General features: G+C 40.6%; 1 protein-coding gene across 2 annotated transcripts in view; it reads right to left on the reverse strand.

Moving 5' to 3' along the window:
- The window catches only part of MON2 (MON2 homolog, regulator of endosome-to-Golgi trafficking), a 188,946-nt gene that overhangs the window by 31,880 nt on the left and 137,494 nt on the right, over positions 1–19,572 (reverse strand). The gene's annotated exons all lie outside the window — the stretch shown is intronic.

A 19,572-nucleotide genomic window follows, 5' to 3' on the forward strand; every position in this document is an offset into this window, starting at 1 on the left:
CACACAGAAGAAGTGCCTATCTGCTTCTCCACTTCTCCCCCTCTCCTTCCTCTATGTCTCTCTCTTCCAATCCCGCAGCCAAGGCTCCACTGGAGCAAAGTTGGCCCAGGCACTGAGGATGGCTCCATGGCCTCTGCCTCAGGCACTAGAATGGCTCTGGTTGCAACAGAGCAACGCCCCAGATGGGCAGAGCATCGCCCCCTGGTGGACGTGCCGGGTGGATCCCGGTCGGGTGCATGCGGTAGTCTGTCTGACTGCCTCCCTGTTTCCAACTTCAGAAAAATACAAAAAACAAACAAACAAAAAAACAAATCAAACAGAGATGAAAAACTCAATTCACGAGCTGAAAAACGAGGTAACAAGCTTAGCTAATAGAACAGGCCAGATAGAAGGTAGGATTAGTGAAATAGAAGACAAGCAACTTGAAGCACAAAAGAGAGAAGAAAGAGACTCAAAAATTTAAAAAAATGAGAAAGCCCTACAGGAACTGTCTGACTCCATCAAAAAGAGTAACATAAGAATAATAGGTATATCAGAGGGAGAAGAGAGAGAAAATGGAATGGAGAACATATTCAAACAAGTAACAGATGAGAACTTCCCAAGCCTGTGGAAAGAACTAAAGCCTCAAATTCAAGAAGCAAACAGGCCCTGGCCAGTTGGCTCAGCGGTAGAGCGTCGGCCTAGTGTGCGGAGGACCCAGGTTCGATTCTCGGCCAGGGCACACCCATTTGCTTCTCCACCCCTCCGCCGCGCTTTCCTCTCTGTCTCTCTCTTCCCCTCCCACAGCCAAAGCTCCATTGGAGCAAAGATGGCCCGGGTGCTGGGGATGGCTCTGTGCCCTCTGCCTCAGGCGCTAGAGTGGCTCTAGTCGCAACATGGCGACGCCCAGGATGGGCAGAGCATTGCCCCCTGGTGGGCAGAGCGTTGCCCCATGGTGGGCGTGTCAGGTGGATCCCGGTCGGGCGCATGCGGGAGTCTGTCTGACTGTCTCTCCCTTTTCCAGCTTCAGAAAAATGAAAAAAAAAAAAAAAATGAAAAAAAAAAAAAAAAAAGAAGCAAACAGAACTCTGAGTTTTCTTAACCCCAACAAACCTACTCCAAGGCACATCATAATGAAATTGGCACAAACCAACGACAAAGAAAAAATTCTCAAGGCAGCCAGGGAAAAGAAAATACAACATATAAAGGAAGGCCCATTAGATTATCATCGGATTTCTCAACAGAAACTCTACAAGCTAGAAGAGAGTGGACCCCAATATTTAAAGTCTTGAAAGAGAGGAACTTTCAGCCACAAATACTATACCCATGAAAGCTATCCTTCAAATATGAAGGAGAAATAAAAACATTCACAGATACAGAAAAGATAAGGGAATTTATCATCCGAAAACCCCCACTCCAGGAATTACAAAAGGGGGTTTTCCAACCATATAAAAAGAACAAAACAAAACAAAACCACAAGTAAAAGCTCCACCAAGAAAACAATAAAACCAAATTTAAACTGTGACAACAAAAAAAAGGGGGGGGGGAGGATGGAACTTAACAGTAGCAAAGGACGATGGAGTACAGAAGTAGTCACAAGATACTGCATTACAATGAACAGAGTAGGAACCCTTTTCATTACTTAATGGTAACCACCCTTGAAAAAAACCACCACAGAAACACATGACTTAAAAAAGCAACAGAGAAAAGAAGTATGGAATACAACCAAATAAAAACAAAGGATAGGAAAACGAAAGAGAAGAATCAAACAAGACACAAAACTGACAGAAAGCAATGTATAAAATGGCAATAGGGAACCCACAAGTATCAATAATTACACTAAATGTAAACGGATTAAACTCACCAATAAAAAGGCACAGAGTAGCACAATGGATTAAAAAAAAATCCAACTGTATGCTGCCTACAAGAAACTCATCTAAGCAACAAGGATAAAAACAAATTCAAAGTGAAAGGCTGGAAAACAATACTCTAAGCAAATAACATCCACAAAAAAGCAGGCGTAGCAATACTCATATCTGATAATGCTGACTACAAGACAGCAAAAGTACTCAGAGACAAAAATGGTCATTTCATAATGATTAAGGGGACGCTGAATCAAGAAGACATAACAATTCTTAATATATATGCACCAAACCAAGGAGCACCAAAATATATAAGACAGCTACTTATTGACCTTAAAACAAATACTGACAAAAATACAATCATACCTGGAGACCTCAATACACTACTGACTGCTCTAGATCAGTCATCCAAACAGAGAATCAACAAAGATATATTGGCCTTAAACAAAACACTAGAGCACCTGGATATGATAGACATCTACCGTACATTTCATCTCAAAGTGACAGAGTATACATTTTTCTCCAGTGTACATGGATCATTCTCAAGAACTGACCATATATTGGGCCACTAAAGTAACATCAGCAAATTCAGAGAAATCGAAGTTGTACCAGGCATATTTTCTGATCATAAAGCCTTGAAACTAGAATTCAACTGCAAAAAAGAGGAAAAAACCCCACAAAAATGTGGAAAATAAACAACATACTTTTAAAAAATGAATGGGTCAAAAAAGAAATAAGCGCAGAGATCAAAAGATATATACAGACAAATGAAAATGACAATACAATATATCAGAATCTATGGGATGCAGCAAAAGCAGTGATAAGAGGGAAGTTCATATCACTTCAGACCTTTATGAACAAACAAGAGAGAGCCCAAGTGAACCACTTAACTTCACACACCTTAAGGAACTGAAAAAAGAACAAAGACAACCCAAAACTAGCCGAAGAAAGGAGATAATAAAAATCAGAGCAGAAATAAATGAAATACAGAACAGAAAAACTATAGAAAAAATTAATAGAATAAGGAGCTGGTTCTTTGAAAAGATCAACAAAATTGAGAAATCCTTGGCAAGACTTACCAAGGAAAAAAGAGAAAGGACTCATATAAACATAATCCAAAATGAAAGAGGAGAAATCACCACGAATATCATAGATATACAAAGAATTATTGTAGAATACTATGAAAAACTTTATGCCACTAAATTCAATAATCTAGAAGAAATAGATAAATTCCTAGAACAATACAACCTTCCTAGACTGAGTCAAGAAGAAGCAGAAAGCCTAAACAGACCAATTAGTAGGGAAGAAATAGAAAAAAACTATTAAAAACCTCCCCCAAAATAAAAGTCCAGGCTCAGTCGGTTATACTAGTGAATTCTATCAAACATTCAAAGAAGACTTGGTTCCTAATCTCAAAGTCTTTGGAAGACTCAAAGTCTTCCAAAAAATTGAAGAAGAAGCAATACTTCCAAACACATTTTATGAGGCCAACATAACCCTCATACCGAAACCGGGCAAGGACAGCACAAAAAAAGAAAACTACAGACCAATATCTCTAATGAATACAGATGCTAAAATACTAAACAAAATACTAGCAAATAGAATAAAACAACATATTAAAAAAGTAATACATTGCCCTTGGCCGGTTGGCTCAGCGGTAGAGCGTCGGCCTGGTGTGGGGGACCCGGGTTTGATTCCCGGCCAGGGCACATAGGAGAAGCGCCCATTTGCTTCTCCACCCCCCGCTTCCTTCCTCTCTGTCTCTCTCTTCCCCTCCCGCAGCCAAGGCTCCAATGGAGCAAAGATGGCCTGGGCACTGGGGATGGCTCCTTGGCCTCTGCCCCAGGCGCTAGAGTGGCTCTGGTCGCAACAGAGCGACGCCCCGGAGGGGCAGAGCATCGCCCCCTAGTGGGCAGAGCGTCGCCCCTGGTGGGCGTGCCGGGTGGATCCTGGTCGGGCACATGCGGGAGTCTGTCTGACTGTCTCTCCCCGTTTCCAGCTTCAGAAAAATACAAAAAAAAAAAAAAAAAAGTAATACATCATGATCAAGTGGGATTCATCCCAGAATCTCAAGGATGGTTCAACATATGTAAAACGGTTAACGTAATACACCATATCAACAAAACAAAGAACAAAAACCACATGATCTTATCAATAGATGCAGAAAAGGCATTGGATAAAATACAACACAATTTTATGTTTAAGACTCTCAACAAAATGAGTATAGAAGGAAAATATCTCAACATGATAAAGGCCATATATGATAAACCATCAGCTAACATCATATTAAATGGCACTAAACTGAAGGCTTTCCCCCTTAAATCAGGAACAAGACAGGGTTGTCCACTCTCTCCACTCTTATTTAATGTGGTGCTAGAGGTTCTAGCTAGAGCAATCAGACAAGACAAAGAAATAAAGCGCATCCATATCGGAAAAGAAGAAGTAAAGGTATCACTTTTTGCAGATGACATGATTCTATACATCGAAAACTCCAAAGAATCTACAAAAAGACTACTAGAAACAATAAGCCAATACAGTAAGGTCGCAGGATACAAAATTAACATACAAAAGTCCACAGCCTTTCTGTATGCCAACAATGAAACATTGGAGAACTTTTGAACTTAAAAAAATAATCCCCTTCCCGATTGCAACAAAAAAAAATAAAATACCTAGGAATAAACATAACAAACAATGTAAAGGACCTATATAATGAAAACTACAAAGCATTGTTAAGGAAAATCAAAAAAGATACAATGAGATGGAAGAATATTCCTTGTTCTTGGATAGGAAGAATAAATATAATCAAGATGGCCATATTACCCAAAGCAATATACAAATTTAATGCAATTCCCATCAAAATTCCAATAACATTTTTTAAAGAAATGGAACAAAAAAATCATCAGATTTATATAGAACTATAAAAAATCCCGAATAGCCCTGGGTTGGCTCAGTGGTCGAGCGTCGGCCTGGCGTACGGGGGTCCCGGGTTCGATTCCCGGCCAGGGCACACAGGAGAAGCGCCCATCTGCTTCTCCATCCCCACCCCCCTCTCCTTCCTCTCTGTCTCTCTCTTCCCCTCCCGCAGCCAAGGCTCCATTGGAGCAAAGATGGCCCGGGCGCTGGGGATGGCTCCTTGGCCTCTGCCCCAGGCGCTAGAGTGGCTCTGGTTGCAATAGAGCGATGCCCTGGAGGGGCAGAGCATCGCCCCCTGGTCGGCAGAGCATTGCCCCTGGTGGGCGTGCCGGGTGGATCCCGGTTGGGTGCATGCAGGTGTCTGTCTGACTGTCTCTCCCCGTTTCCAGCTTCAGAAGTACAAAAAAAGGCCCTGGCTGGTTAGCTCAGCGGTAGAGCATCGGCCTGGCGTGTGGGGGACCCTGGTTCGATTCCCAGCCAGGGCACATAGGAGAAGCGCCCATTTGCTTCTCCATCCCCACCCCCTCTCCTTCCTCTCTGTCTCTCTCTTCTCCTCCCGCAGCCAAGGCTCCATTGGAACAAGGATGGCCCGGGCGCTGGGGATGGCTCCTTGGCCTCTGCCCCAGGCGCTAGAGTGGCTCTGGTCGCGGCAGAGCGACGCCCCGGAGGGGCAGAGCATCGCCCCCTGGTGGGCAGAGCGTCGCCTCTGGTGGGCGTGCCGGGTGGATCCTGGTCGGGCGCATGCAGGAGTCTGTCTGACTGTCTCTCCCCATTTCCAGCTTCAGAAAAATACAAAAAAAAAAAAAGAAGTACAAAAAAAAAAAAATCCCAAATAGCCAAAGCAATCCTAAAGAAAAGGAATGAAGCTGGGGGCATTAAAATACCTGTCTTCAAACTATATTATAGAGCCACGACAATCAAAACAGCATGGTATTGGCAGAAAAATAGACACCCAGACCAATGGAACAGAATAGAAAGTCCAGAAATAAAACCACATATATATATGGTCAAATAATTTTTGATAAAGGGGCCAACACACAATGGAGAAAAGAAAGCCTCTTCAACAAATGGTGCTGGGAAAACTGGAAAGCTACATGCAAAAGAATGAAACTTGATTACAGTTTGTCCCCTTGTACTAAAATTAATTCAAAATGGATCAAAGACCTAAATATATGACCTGAAACAGTAAAGTACATAGAAGAAGACATAGGTTCTAAACTCATGGACCTGGGTTTTAAAGATCATTTTATGAATTCGACTCCAAAGGCAAGGGAAGTGAAGGCAAAAATAAATGAATGGGACTACATCAGACTAAGAAGTTTTTGCTCAGCAAGAGAAACTGACAACAAAATAAACAGACAGCCAACTAAATGGGAAAGGATATTTTCAAACAACAGCTCAGATAAGGGCCTAATATCCAAAATATACAAAGAACTCATAAAACTCAACAACAAACAATCCAATAAAAAAATGGGAAGAGGACATGAACAGACACTTCTCCCAGAAAGAAATACAAACGGCCAACAGATATATGAAAAGATGGTCATCTTCATTAGTTAGTAGAGAAATGTAAATCAAAACTGCAATGAGATACCACCTCACACCTGTTAGATTAGCTATTATTAACAAGACAGGTAATAGCAAATGTTGGAGAGGCTGTGGAGAAAAAGAAACCCTCATTCACTGTTGGTGGGAATGTAAAGTAGTACAACCATTATGGAAGAAAGTATGGTGGTTCCTCAAAAAACTGAAAATAGAACTACCTTATGACCCAGCAATCCCTCTACTGAGTATATACCCCCAAAACTCAGAAACATTGATATGTAAAGACACATGCAGCCCCATGTTCATTGCAGCATTGTTCACAGTGGCCAAGACGTGGAAACAACCAAAAAGCCCTTCAATAGAAGAATGGATAAAGAAGATGTGGCACATATACACTATGGAATACTACTCAGCCATAAGAAATGATGACATCGGATCATTGACAACAAAATGGTGGGATCTTGATAACATTATACGGAGTGAAATAAGTAAATCAGAAAAAACCAAGAACTGCATTATTCCATACGTGGGTGGGACATAAAAATGAGACTAAGAGACATTGACAAGAGTGTGGTGGTTGGGGGGGGGGGGAGAGGAGAGGGAATGGGGGAGGGGGAGGGACACAAAGAAAACTAGATAGAAGGTGACGGAGGACAATCTGACTTTGGGTGATGGGTATGCAACATAATTGATCGACAAGATAACCTGGACATGTTTTCTTTGAACATATGTACCCTGATTTATTGATGTCACCCTAGTAAAACTAATAAAAAAAATTGTTTGCATTAATCTTTATTTGAAATAAAAGCCTTCAAGCTGATAAAGCATTATTTGTATTTCTTGTTAGTTCTCTATACGGTACATTAAATTTTTTTTAGATATAATTCATACACCATAAATTCACCCTTTTAAAGTTTATATTAATTCAGTGCCTTTTAGTATATTCACAAAGTTGTGCGATGGCTACCTCTAATTCTACATTAATAGTGATGCCTCATTCTCCCCTCCTCCCACTTCTGGTAATCTATAATCTATTTTCTACCTCTATGGATTTGCCTATTTGGGATCTATTACATAAATGAGATCATATAATATATAGCATTTTTCTGGTTTAATTTAACAAAATGCTTTTAATATTCACCTACGCTGTAGCACACATCAATAGTTCATTCCTTTTTATAGCAGAATACTCCACTATATACAGTGTGTCTGTAAAGTCATGGTGCACTTTTGACTGGTCACAGGAAAGCAACAAAAGACGATAGAAATGTGAAATCAGCACCAAATAAAAGGAAATCTCTCCCAGTTTCACACCTATTCAGTGCAGTTTGATGTGGGCTCATGCACAGATTTTTTTGGGCTCCTTAGGTAGCTATCCCTTATAGCCTCTACAGAGTCGTCACTGACTGATGGCCTACCAGAACAGGGTTTCTCCACCAAACTACCGGTTTCCTTCAACTGCTTATCCCACCAAGTAATGTTATTCCTATGTGGTGGCGCTTTGTTATAAACATGCCAATATTCACATTGCACTTTGGTCACGGATTCGAATTTAGCAAGCCACAGAACACACTGAACTTTCCTCTGTACTGTCCACATCTCGACTGGCATGGCCGTGGGTTGCTCCGCTGTATACATGGTGTTACATCATCAACTGCGCATGTGCACATGCTGCCACATCATCCTACAGAAACTGGGAGGGTTTTCCTTTTATTTGGTGATTTCACATTTCTATCATCTTTTGTTGCTTTCCTGTGACCGGTCAAAAGTGCACCATGACTTTATAGACACACTGTAGATATGCCACATTTAATTTGTTCATCAGACAATAAATGAACTTTGGGATAGTTTTCATTTTTTCGCTAATATGATAATGCTGTCATGAACATTAGCGTATCTGTTTTTGGTGTACACATGTTTCATTTCAATTACTTGGGGTAGTACTTAGTGATTTTTCTTGTGTGACACAGATAAAGAGAGTCAGAGAGAGAATAAGATAGGGACAGAAAGGGAGAGGGATGAGAGCATGAATATTCGTTGTGGCACCTCAGTTGTTCATTGATTGCTTTCTCGTATGTGCCTTGACGATGGGGGGCTCCAGCAGAGCAAGTGACCTCTTGTTCAAGTCAGTGACCCTGGGTTCAAGCCAGCAATCTTTGGGCTCAAGCCAGCGACCATGGGGCCATGTCTAAGATCCCATGCTCAACCCACTGACCCTACACTTAAGCTGGTGAGCCTGTGCTCAAGCCAGTGACTTCTGGGATTTCAAACCTGAGTCCTCTGCATCCCAGTCCAATGCTCTATACACTGCACCACCATCTGTTCAGGCTACTTAGTGATTTTTAACTTAAAATCTGCCAACCATTGATTGTATAAATTCACACTAACCCATATCTTCAAGAGAAGTACCATGTTTTGATATTCAAGAGGTTGGCTAAATGAATTCCTAATAGAGCTCAAGTATCTACTTGATTACAGCCATTTTTTTTTATTTTTAAGTGCTTTTCTTTATTTATTTAAACTATTTACTTATGCTAACCCTCAATAATGTCCAAAGCCTTTCTTCTAGTTGGTTTTGATTTTATTTTTTATTCATTTATTTTTACAGAGACAGAGAGTCAGAGAGAGGGACAGCTAGGGACAGACAGACAGGAAGGGAGAGAGATGAGCAGCATTAATTCTTCATTGCAGCACCTTATTAGTTCAATGATTGTGTTTTACATGTACCTTGACTAGGGGGTTGCAGCAGAGCGAGTGACCTCTTACTCAAGCTAGCGACCTTGGGCTCAAGCCAGTGACCTTGGGCTTCAAGCCAGCCACCTGTGGGCTGAAGCTAGCAACCATGGGGTCATGTCTATGATACCACGCTCAAGCCAGTGACCCCATGCTCAAGCTGGTGAGCCCGTGCTCAAGCTGATGAGCCTGCGCTCAAGCCCACCGACCTTGGGGTTTCGAACCTGTGTCCTATGTATCCCAGTCAGACACTCTATCCACTGCGCCACCACCTGGTCAGGCTATTTGTATTTTCTTTGTAATTGTATTGCCTTGCCAAAGCAGCCTGCAGACCAGAAACAGTTGGGCAACATCAAAGAGAAAGGTACTCAAAGAATCTTAGAGTATGTGTTGATTAGGTTAAAAAACTTTAAAATGTTCTGATATAAAACATCCTCAAGTGTTAGTATTATCTGAAAACCTAAAGTCTTGCTATTTCAAGCAACATTCCGAAATACACTTCCTTACTCCTGAAATACTACTGATGGACTTCAATTATGGAACATGGTATATAAGTAGCACAGAATAAATTTAAAATTTAACAGGTTTTGATTCCTAAAGTAACAAGTTATTCGGAAAATAAAAACAAAGATAAAATCTTCTGAGAAAACTGAAAATGTATATGGCTTTTAAGTTCTCTTAGTACTTCACTTTTAATATCAATTAACAAAAGCTTTCAATTTAAAACTTAAAAAGTATTTTTAAACTATGGAATAAAAACTAAACTGGCTTTATCTATATCATGTAAGCTGTTCAGTTAAAAACATTAAGTAAAAATATATTAAAGAATTGAAAACTTTTACAATTAGTCTAATCGATTAGTTTCTTCTTATAACTAAGAAAATGATGGCTACTAAGGGAAATGTCCAGTTCAAGGTCAACAGAAAATATGAGGCAAAGTCAAGAGTAGCCCATAGACCTCTCTCAATATAGGGTTTGTTTCTAGATATGTAATTAAAAAACCACACTAAATGCATGATTTTTTTACTTGGTAGCAGAATTTTGTATTTTTATTTTCTTCTAGTCATTAAAAATATCTCTACCTTTAGAGGTAAATTTCCTGGTCCCAGTTATTTCAAGTTTTGGTCCTTAAATTTTTAGTTTAAAACATGGCTGTTTCATGAGAAAGGAAATGGACAATGTCATTTTGCCTTAAGGGAAATAAAATTATAATAAGGACAACAGTGGTAGAAAGCTAAAATGCTTTCTATTTTATTTTTATTTATTGATTTCAGAGAAAAGCAAAGGGAAGGAAAGAGAAAGAGACTGAGTGATTGACTTGCTGTTCCACTTATTTATGCATTTACTGAGTGATTCTTGTATGTACCCTGACCAAGATCAAACCCATAACCTTGGTGTATTGGGATGACCAACTGAGTGAGCTAGCTGGCCAGGCCCTAGAAAGCATTTTAAAAGCACTTATCTCTTTCCCTTCCTCTCTTTAAAAAAAAAAAAAAAAAGTACTCATGTTCTAGGCAGTATTCCAAACATTCATTTACTTTAAGTGACTTCATTCTCACAATAATGCTATAAGATAGGTAGCATTATTGTTCCTATTTAACAGATGAGGGAAATGAGTCACAGAAAGGTAAAATAACCTATCCAAAACATCATAGTTATGAAGTACAGCTGTGATTTAAATCCAGGTAGCCTAGTTTCTGAGTCAGTGCTCTAATCCAGTGGTCCCCAACCTTTTTTGGGCCATGGACCGGTTTAATGTCAGAAAATGTTTTCATGGACCGGCCTTTAGGGTGGGACAGACGGATAAATGTATCTATCACGTGACCAAGACAAGCGTCAAGAGTGAGTCTTAGACAGATGTAACAGAGGGAATCTGGTCATTTTTAAAAAATATTTTATTTATTGATTTTTTTTTTTTTTTTTTTGCATTTTTCTGAAGCTGGAAACAGGGAGAGACAGTCAGACAGACTCCCGCATGCGCCCGACCGGGATCCACCCGGCACGCCCACCATGGGGCGATGCTCTGCCCATCCTGGGCGTCGCCATGTTGCGACCAGAGCCACTCTAGCGCCTGGGGCAGAGGCCACAGAGCCATCCCCAGCGCCCGGGCCATCTTTGCTCCAATGGAGCCTTGGCTGCGGGAGGGGAAGAGAGAGACAGAGAGGAAGGCACGGCGGAGGGGTGGAGAAGCAAATAGGCGCTTCTCCTATGTGCCCTGGCCGGGAATCGAACCCGGGTCCTCTGCACGCTAGGCCGACGCTCTACCACTGAGCCAATCGGCCAGGGCCTATTTATTGATTTTTAGAGAGAGAGAGAGAGAGAGAGAGAAAGAGAGAGAAGGGGGAGGAGCAGGAAGCATCAACTCCCATATGTGCCTTGACCAGGCAAGCCCAAGGTTTCAAACCGGCAACCTCAGTGTTCCAGGTCGACGCTTTATCCCACTGCGCCACCACAGGTCAGGCAATCTGGTCATTTTTTAAAAATAAAACATCGTTCAAACTTAAATACAAATAAAATGGAAATAATGTAAATTATTTATTCTTTCTCTGCGGACCGGTACCAAATGGCCCACGGACCGCTACCGGTCCGCAGCCCAGGGATTGGGGACCACTGCTCTAATCCATTATGCTAGCTGATTTTTAAACAATGTGATCTTCCAACATATACAATATATTCAAACTTTTCTTTAATATAAATAGGTCTTCAGGCCAAAGACTGTAATAAAATTATACTACAATTGCATTAATATAATATTATATAAAATGTAAATTCTCTATTATTGGGTCTTTGATTCCACCACCCAGTTTTCTACACAAAAAGTACTTCAGAAACCTGAATATAATCAAATGAAAACATACTTAGGAAAAAAAAGAATGTTCAACAGGAAACTTGAGCATAAGGAAGATGGCAGAAAGACTTGGCCATAAGAAAATAAATTCTTAAGTTGTACTTACTGCAGACAAACAAACAAAAAAATAACAAAACAAAATGAAAATAAATCCATAACTGATCTAAAAGCTTATTTAGAGGTGAAATCAGCATATCACAAGATAAAATATTCTCGCCTGACCAGGCGGTGGTGCAGTGGATAGAGCATTGGACTGGGATGCAGAGGACCCGGGTTCGAGACCCCGAGGTCGCCAGCTTGAGTGCAGGCTCATCTGGTTTGAGCAAGGCTCACCAGCTTGGACCCAAGGTCGCTGGCTCCAGCAAGGGGTTGCTCGGTCTGCTGAAGGCCCGCGGTCAAGGCACATGCGAGAAAGCAATCAATGAACAACCAAGGTGTTGCAAAGCGCAATGAAAAACTAATGATTGATGCTTCTCATCTCTCTCAGTTCCTGTCTGTCTGTCCCTGTCTAGCCCTCTCTCTGACTCATTCTCTGTCTCTGTAAAAAAATAAATAAATAAATAAAATTTAAAAAAAAAAGATAAAATATTCTCTTTTCCTCTACCCTCTCATATACAACCAGTGGAACATCTATAACTTAGTAAAACTTTCTATGCTTAACACACTAGGTAGGATTCCTGAGAGATCCACATCTGTACATCTGAAGGCGGGTGGATTGGAATTCAGAGGATAGGTGGAACTGAAGGAATGGTAGGGACAGTGCCTGTAACCCACTTTTGCAGCAGTGGTGGCAGAGCCTACAGCCCTAGCAGCACTGCAGAAGCTGCAGAGATAAGGCTGTAACTCTAGCACCCCCAACCAGGGCCTCAGCAAGGGAGTCCGGAGACAGTGACATCTTACCCTGGCTGTGGAAGTCCTGCACCATCACAGCGAGCTCAGAGCTGACAGCAACAGAGGTTGTTAACTCATCTCTCTGGCTGCTCAAAGCATGGCTATCTCTGTGAAATGCCTGCAACAGCAATGAAACCTACAACCACAGCATCAAGGCACCAGCAACTCAAGAAGCACAAGCAGTGATGAAGAGGTCACACTGTGCTACAATGGCACCCTCTAAATAACTAAAGAAAGGTCTCTAATTATCAAATTGTTGAATTGTTAAAATTAAAGCTGTACCTAAATAAGAAAGGATTGCTACTTCAAATGCACCAGCAGAGGAACAACCCATAAAGCACCATGAATAATTATGGCAACACAGTATAATAAAGAGAAAACAACATTTCTCCAGAAACCAAACTCAAAGTCACAGAAGATTGTGATCTAAATGACAGAAAATTCAAACTAGCTGTCATACACACTAAATCAGATGGATTTAATTGGTATCTTCAGAGTACTTCATACCAAAGCAGCAGAATATATTTTCTTCAAGTGCATATAGAATATTTTTCTAGGCTAGACCACACATTAGGACGCATAACAATTCTCAATAAATTTAAGAAGACTGAAATCATATCAAGCATCTTCTCTGACCATAAAATGGCATTAAAGTAGAAATCAACAAAAGAAAAATACTGAAAAACACATACAGACATAGAGGCTAAATAAAATGCTACTAAACAAGCCCTGGCCGGTTGGCTCAGTGGTAGAGCGTCGGCATGGTGTGTAGAAGTCCAGGGTTTGATTCCCGGCCAGGGCACACAGGAGAAGCGCCCATCTGCTTCTCCACCCCTCCCCCTCTCCTTCCTCTCTGTCTCTCTCTTCCCCTCCTGCAGCGAGGCTCCACTGGAGCAAAGATGGCCCGGGCGCTGAGGATGGCTCCTTGGCCTCTGCCCCAGGCGCTAGAGTGGTTCTGGTCGCAACAGAGTGACGCCCCGGAGGGGCAGAGCATCGCCCCCTGGTGGGCGTGCCAGGTGGATCCCGGTCGGGTGCATGTGGGAGTCTGTCTCTCCCCGTTTCCAGCTTCAGAAAAAAAAAAAAAATGCTACTAAACAATGAATGTGTTTGTTAACAATGAAATCAAGGAAGAAAAAAAAATCTGTATTTCCCCATGTATAAGACACACCTTTTTTTTTTTTTTTTTTAATTTGGGATCTAAAAACTGAGTGTGTCTTATACAGTGGTGTAGATTTTTTAACTTGCATTTCCTGCTTTTTCACAGATACGGAGTTGTATGATTTCTATAATGAATAAAACGAATTCAATAACTTCTATGTAATACTTTTTTTTTTCAAATTTTGGGCCCCCAAATTAAGGTGTGTCTTATACATGGGAGCATCTTATACAAGGGGAAATATGGTGCCTTGAAACAAATGAAATTGAGAAAACAACAACCCCAAGTCTATACTACAGATCAAAGGCAACTTTAAGAGGGAAATTCATACAGGCCTACCTCAAGAAACAAGAAAAAATTCAAATAAACAATCTAACTTTACTCTTAAAGAAACTTGAAAATAACAAAAAAAGCCCAAGGTGAGAAGGAAGGAAAAAATAAAGATCAGAGCAAAAGTAAATGAAATGGTCTAAGAAAAAAACAACAAAAGATCAATAAAACAAAGAGCTGATTCTTTGAAAAGATAAACAAGACTGACAAACCTTTAACCAGACTGATCAAGAAAAAAAGAGAGAGAACCCAAATAAGTAAAATCAGAGATGAAAGAGAAGTAACAAGTGACACCAACGAAATACAAAGGATTGTAAGAAAATACCGCAAACAACTGTATGTATGCCATACAATCTTGAGAAAAGGATAAATTTCTAGAAATATACTATTTTCCAAACTGAATCAGAGAATATGGACAAACAGATTACAACTAGTGAAACTGAAGCAGTAATCAATAAACTCCCAACAAACCAAAGTCCTGGGTCATATGGATTCACAGCGAATTTTATCAACATTCAAAGAGGAACTTACACCTATCCTTGATAAACTATTTCAAAAAATTCAAGAGGAGGGAAGACTCCAAACTCATTTTATGAGGCATGTATTATCCTAATTCTTTTTTTTTTTTTATTTTAATTTTTTATTCTTTTTTTTTTTTTTTTAGAGAGGAGAGGGAGAGACAGAGAGAGAGAGAGAGAGAGGAGAGACAGAGAGAGAGAAGGGGGGAGGAGCTGGAAGCATCAACTCCCATATGTGCCTTGACCAGGCAAGCCCAGGGTTTCGAACCGGCGACCTCGGCATTTCCAGGTCGACGCTTTATCCACTGCGCCACCACAGGTCTATCCTAATTCTAAAACCAGATAAAACCTCTACCGAAAAAGAAAATTATAGGCTAATACTCCTGATGAAAATATGTATATGCTAAATCCTCAACAAAACAGTAGCAAATACAAAGACAAAAGAAAAACAACAAACAAAAATAAAACTCAGATAAAGATAACAGACTGGTGGTTATCAGAGGGGAAGAAAGATAAAGGGAAGGCAAAATAGGTAAAAAGAGTCAAATGTATGCTGACATGGATACTGTTTGGTGAAGAAGATATACTGTATACATTTATAATATATACAAATATAAAATTATAATGTACACCTAAAATTTATATAATGTTATAAACCAGTACTATCTCAACTTTTTTTTTTTTTAAAAAGCTCACTCAATTTACTATTAGGTCATCATGCATATAAAGATATATAATTAGGGGAAAAAGGCAAAAGTTTAAATTTCTAAATCTATTTACTTATATAAATTAACATCATGATTTAGGTAATGAAGTACACAGAGAATTCAACTTTTCAGGGTTATTTTAAAGACAAAAACTTAATTTGCTTCCTGAAAATAAAAAGAGTATGTTTATACTGGTATCAAATTTCTAGAGGTGAGAAATACATAAGGAAGCAAAACAAAGTGACCATTTTCAGATACAGAAAGTAGAATCAGATGTCATTAGTTTCAATTCTGAAATATCAGAGAAGTTTTTACAGAGAAAAATGTAAGTTACCTCTCTGTACTCTACAACTTTCTTTTTAAGCAAGAGAGAGAGAGAGAAAGAGAGAGAGCCCACATGACAGAATCTCAGACAGACAGACAGGAAGGGAGAGAGATGAGAAGCAACAACTCATCATTGTGGCGCTTTAGTTGTTCATTGATTGCTTCTCATATGTGCCTATACAGGGTTCGGGGGAAGCTCCAGCAGAGCCAGTGACCCCTTGCTCAAGCTAGTGACCTTTGGGCTTCAAGCCAGTGACCTTTGGGCTCAAGATAGAAACCATGGGATCATCTCAATGATCTCACAATCAAGTTGGTGAGCCCATGCGCAAGCTGGTGATCTCAGTTTCGAACCTGGGACCTCAGCATCACAGGACAATGCTCTATCCACTGTGCCATCACTGGTCAGGCTACACTCTACAACTTTTTCTTTTTACTTTTTAAAGAGTTAATTTATAGATTTTACAGAGAGAGGAAAGGGTAGAGAGAAGTATCAACTCACAGTTGCTTCACTTCAGTTGTTCATTGGTTCGTTGTAGTATGTGCCCTGACCAGGCAAGCCCAGTGACCTCAGCATTCCAGGTGGAGAATCTATGCACTACGCCACCACAGGCCAGGCTTATTTTTTTTATTTTTCAATTACAGCTGACATTCAATATTATTTTATATTAGTTTCAGGTGTATAGCACAGTGTTCAGACATTTACATACCTTACCAAGTGATCTCCCATAAGTCTAGTACCCACCTGGCACCATATGTAGTTACTGCAATATTATTGACTATATTTCCTATGTTGTACTTTATATCCCAGTGACTATTTTGTAACTACTAGTTAGTTCTTCCTAATCCCTTCACATTTTTCACACAGCATCTTAATCCCCCTCCCATCTGGAACCATCAGTTTGCTCTCACTGTATCTATGAGTCTGTTTCTGTTGACAACTTTCTTTTTTACTGAATTACTAAACAGAAAGACAGAATCTCTTCGGTTAAATCATTCTGTTGTGTATTCATCTGATCATTAGCAATGTGCTGATACAGGTTTTCTTCCTCAAAGTATTTTAAATTCATAATTTAAATAATTTCAAACTAATATTTTTAAATGGCTACAAAACAGTGCATAGTATATTTATCATTATATAGTTTTAAAAATGATTAATGAATAGAAAAACAGAAAAAATTTTGTTATCATAGAATTTCACTACCACGCACAAAAAGAACATTAGATTGTAGAAGTGAAGACTACCTGGCTGTTACAGCTATTACAGGCAAGTCCAGTGTTAGTAAAATGTCACATTTTAGATCAGCAGGCCCAAAGGAAATTTCTGCAATGAAGGCAATGTTCAATAATATGCGCTGTCCAACATGGCAGCAACTAGCCACATATGGCAAGGAGAATTTGAAAACTAGCTAGTGAGACTAAACTGAATTTTAAATTTTACTAAGTTAAAATAATTAATGATAGCTAGTGACTACTGTATTGTACAGTACAGCTCTATATAGATGACAGCAGATTCCTCATTCAAAAAATATAGTCTGGCCTGACCAGGCAGTGGCACAGCGGATAGAGTGTTGGACTGGGATGTGGAGGACCCAGGTTCAAAACCCCGAGATCACAGACTTGAGTGTGGGCTCACCCGGCTTGAGTGCGGCCTCATCTGGCTTGAGAGCGAGGTTGCTGGCTTGAGTGTGGGATCATAGACAGGACCCCATGGTCGCTGGTGTGAGCCCAAAGATCGCTGGCTTGAAGCCCAAGGTCGCTGGCTTGAGCCCAAGGTCACTGACTTGAGCAAGGGGTCACTTGCTCTGCTGTAGTCCCCTGGTCAAGGCACATATGAGAAAGCAACTGATGAACAACTAAGGTGCCACAAAAAGAACTGATGCTTCTCATCTCTCTCCCTTCCTGTCTGTCTGTCCCTATTTGTCCCTCTTTCTGACTCTCTCTTTGTAAAAAAAAAAAAATTTTTAGTCTGAGCCCTGGCTGGTTGGCTCAGCTGTAGAGCATCAGCCCGGCATGTGAAAGTCCTGGGTTTGATTCCTGGTTAGGGCACACAGAAAATGCAACCATCTGCTTCTCTACCCCTCCCCTTTCTCTCTCTCTCTTCTCCTCCCACAGCCATGGCTCAAATGGATGGCACCATGGTCTTGCCTCAGGTGCTAAAATAGCTTGGTTGCTGAGCAATGGAGCAGCGGCTCCAGATGGGCAGAGCATCGCCTGGTAGGGGGTTTACTGGGTGGATCCTGGTCAGGGCTCATGCAGGAGTCACTCCACCTCTCACTTAAAAAAAAAGAAATATAGTCTGGGCTCTGGCTGGGTAATTCAGTTAGTTAGTGTTGACTCCAATATGCCAGGTTGAGGGTTCAATCCCTCGTCAGGGCACATACAAGAATCCAACAATGAATAATGAATGAGTAGAAAAACAAATTGATGATTTTCTCTCTTTCTCTCTCTTTCCCCCCTTCCTTTCTCTCTCTCTAAAAAAATAAAATAAAAATCACCAATGAACACATCAATGAGTGGAACAACAAATCGATGTTACCCCCTTCTTCCTCTCTCTTTAAAAAAATAAAGCCTGATTAGGCAGTGGTGCAATGGAAAAGAGCATCACCCTGGGATGCTGAGGACCCAGGTTCAAAACCTTGAGGTCAGTGGCTTAAGCGCAGGCTAATCCAGCTTGAGTGTAGGCTTAGCACTGAATACAATAAATAAGTGGAACAACAACAAATAAGTTTCTCTCTTTCTCCTTTCTCTTCCTCTCTAAAATCAGTTTAAGTTAAAAAAAATTTAGTCTGTGTTCCAATTATGCCACTTTCACTGAAGTTAGAAGTGAAAAGAGCATCCTTAACCTATGCTCTCAGTTAGATATCATAAAATGAAAATTTCATTTTTCTTTGCCAAACCTAAACATCTTTTTAAAAAATCATATCTGGCCCTGGCCGGCTGGCTCAGCAGTTGAGCATCAGCCCAGCATGTGGAAGTCCCAGGTTCAATTCCCGGTCAGAAAACACAGGAAAAGCAGCCATTTGCTTCTCCACTCCTTCCCCCACATCCCTCTCTCTCTTCTCCTCCCACAGCCATGGCTCAAATGACTTGAGCAATTTGGCCCTGGGCACTGAGGATGGCTCCATGGCCTCACCTCAGGATATGAAACAGCTCTGTTACCAAGCAAAGGCCCCAGATGGGCCAAGCATCACCCTGTAGGGGTATTGCCAGGTGGATCCTGGTTGGGGTGCATGCAGGAGTCTGTCTCTGCCTCCTCACCTCTCACTTAATAAAATAAATAAATAAATAAATCATATTCACATATTTTTTATTTCACTATATTGTTGTAACTGTTCTATTTTATTATTAGCTATTGTTGTTAATCTCTTACTGTGCCTAATTTATAAATTAAACTTTATCATGGGTGTGTATGTACAGGACAAAACATAGCATATATAGGGTTTGATACTATGTGTGGTTTCGGGGGGGGGGGTGTCTTAGAATGTATCCCCTGTGGAGAAGAGGGGACTACTATATTTCTGTTTTAAATTGTTTGAGGAATCTCCAAACCTAAACATCTTAAAAAGCTGATCATTATTACCACTGATTTATTTATTTTGGCAAAACACTGATTTTCTGAAATTGCTTTCCCCATGTAATGCCACATGGGCATGGTTTTAAAAAAATGGATTTCTGGACCTGGCCAGCTGGCTCCGTGGGTAGAGCGTCAGCCCTGTGTTCGGATGTGCTGGGTTCGATCCCCGATCAGGGCACACAGGAGAAGCAA

This window comes from Saccopteryx leptura, chromosome 2 (assembly GCF_036850995.1).
Source record: "Saccopteryx leptura isolate mSacLep1 chromosome 2, mSacLep1_pri_phased_curated, whole genome shotgun sequence".
Classification (NCBI taxonomy): domain Eukaryota; kingdom Metazoa; phylum Chordata; class Mammalia; order Chiroptera; family Emballonuridae; genus Saccopteryx; species Saccopteryx leptura.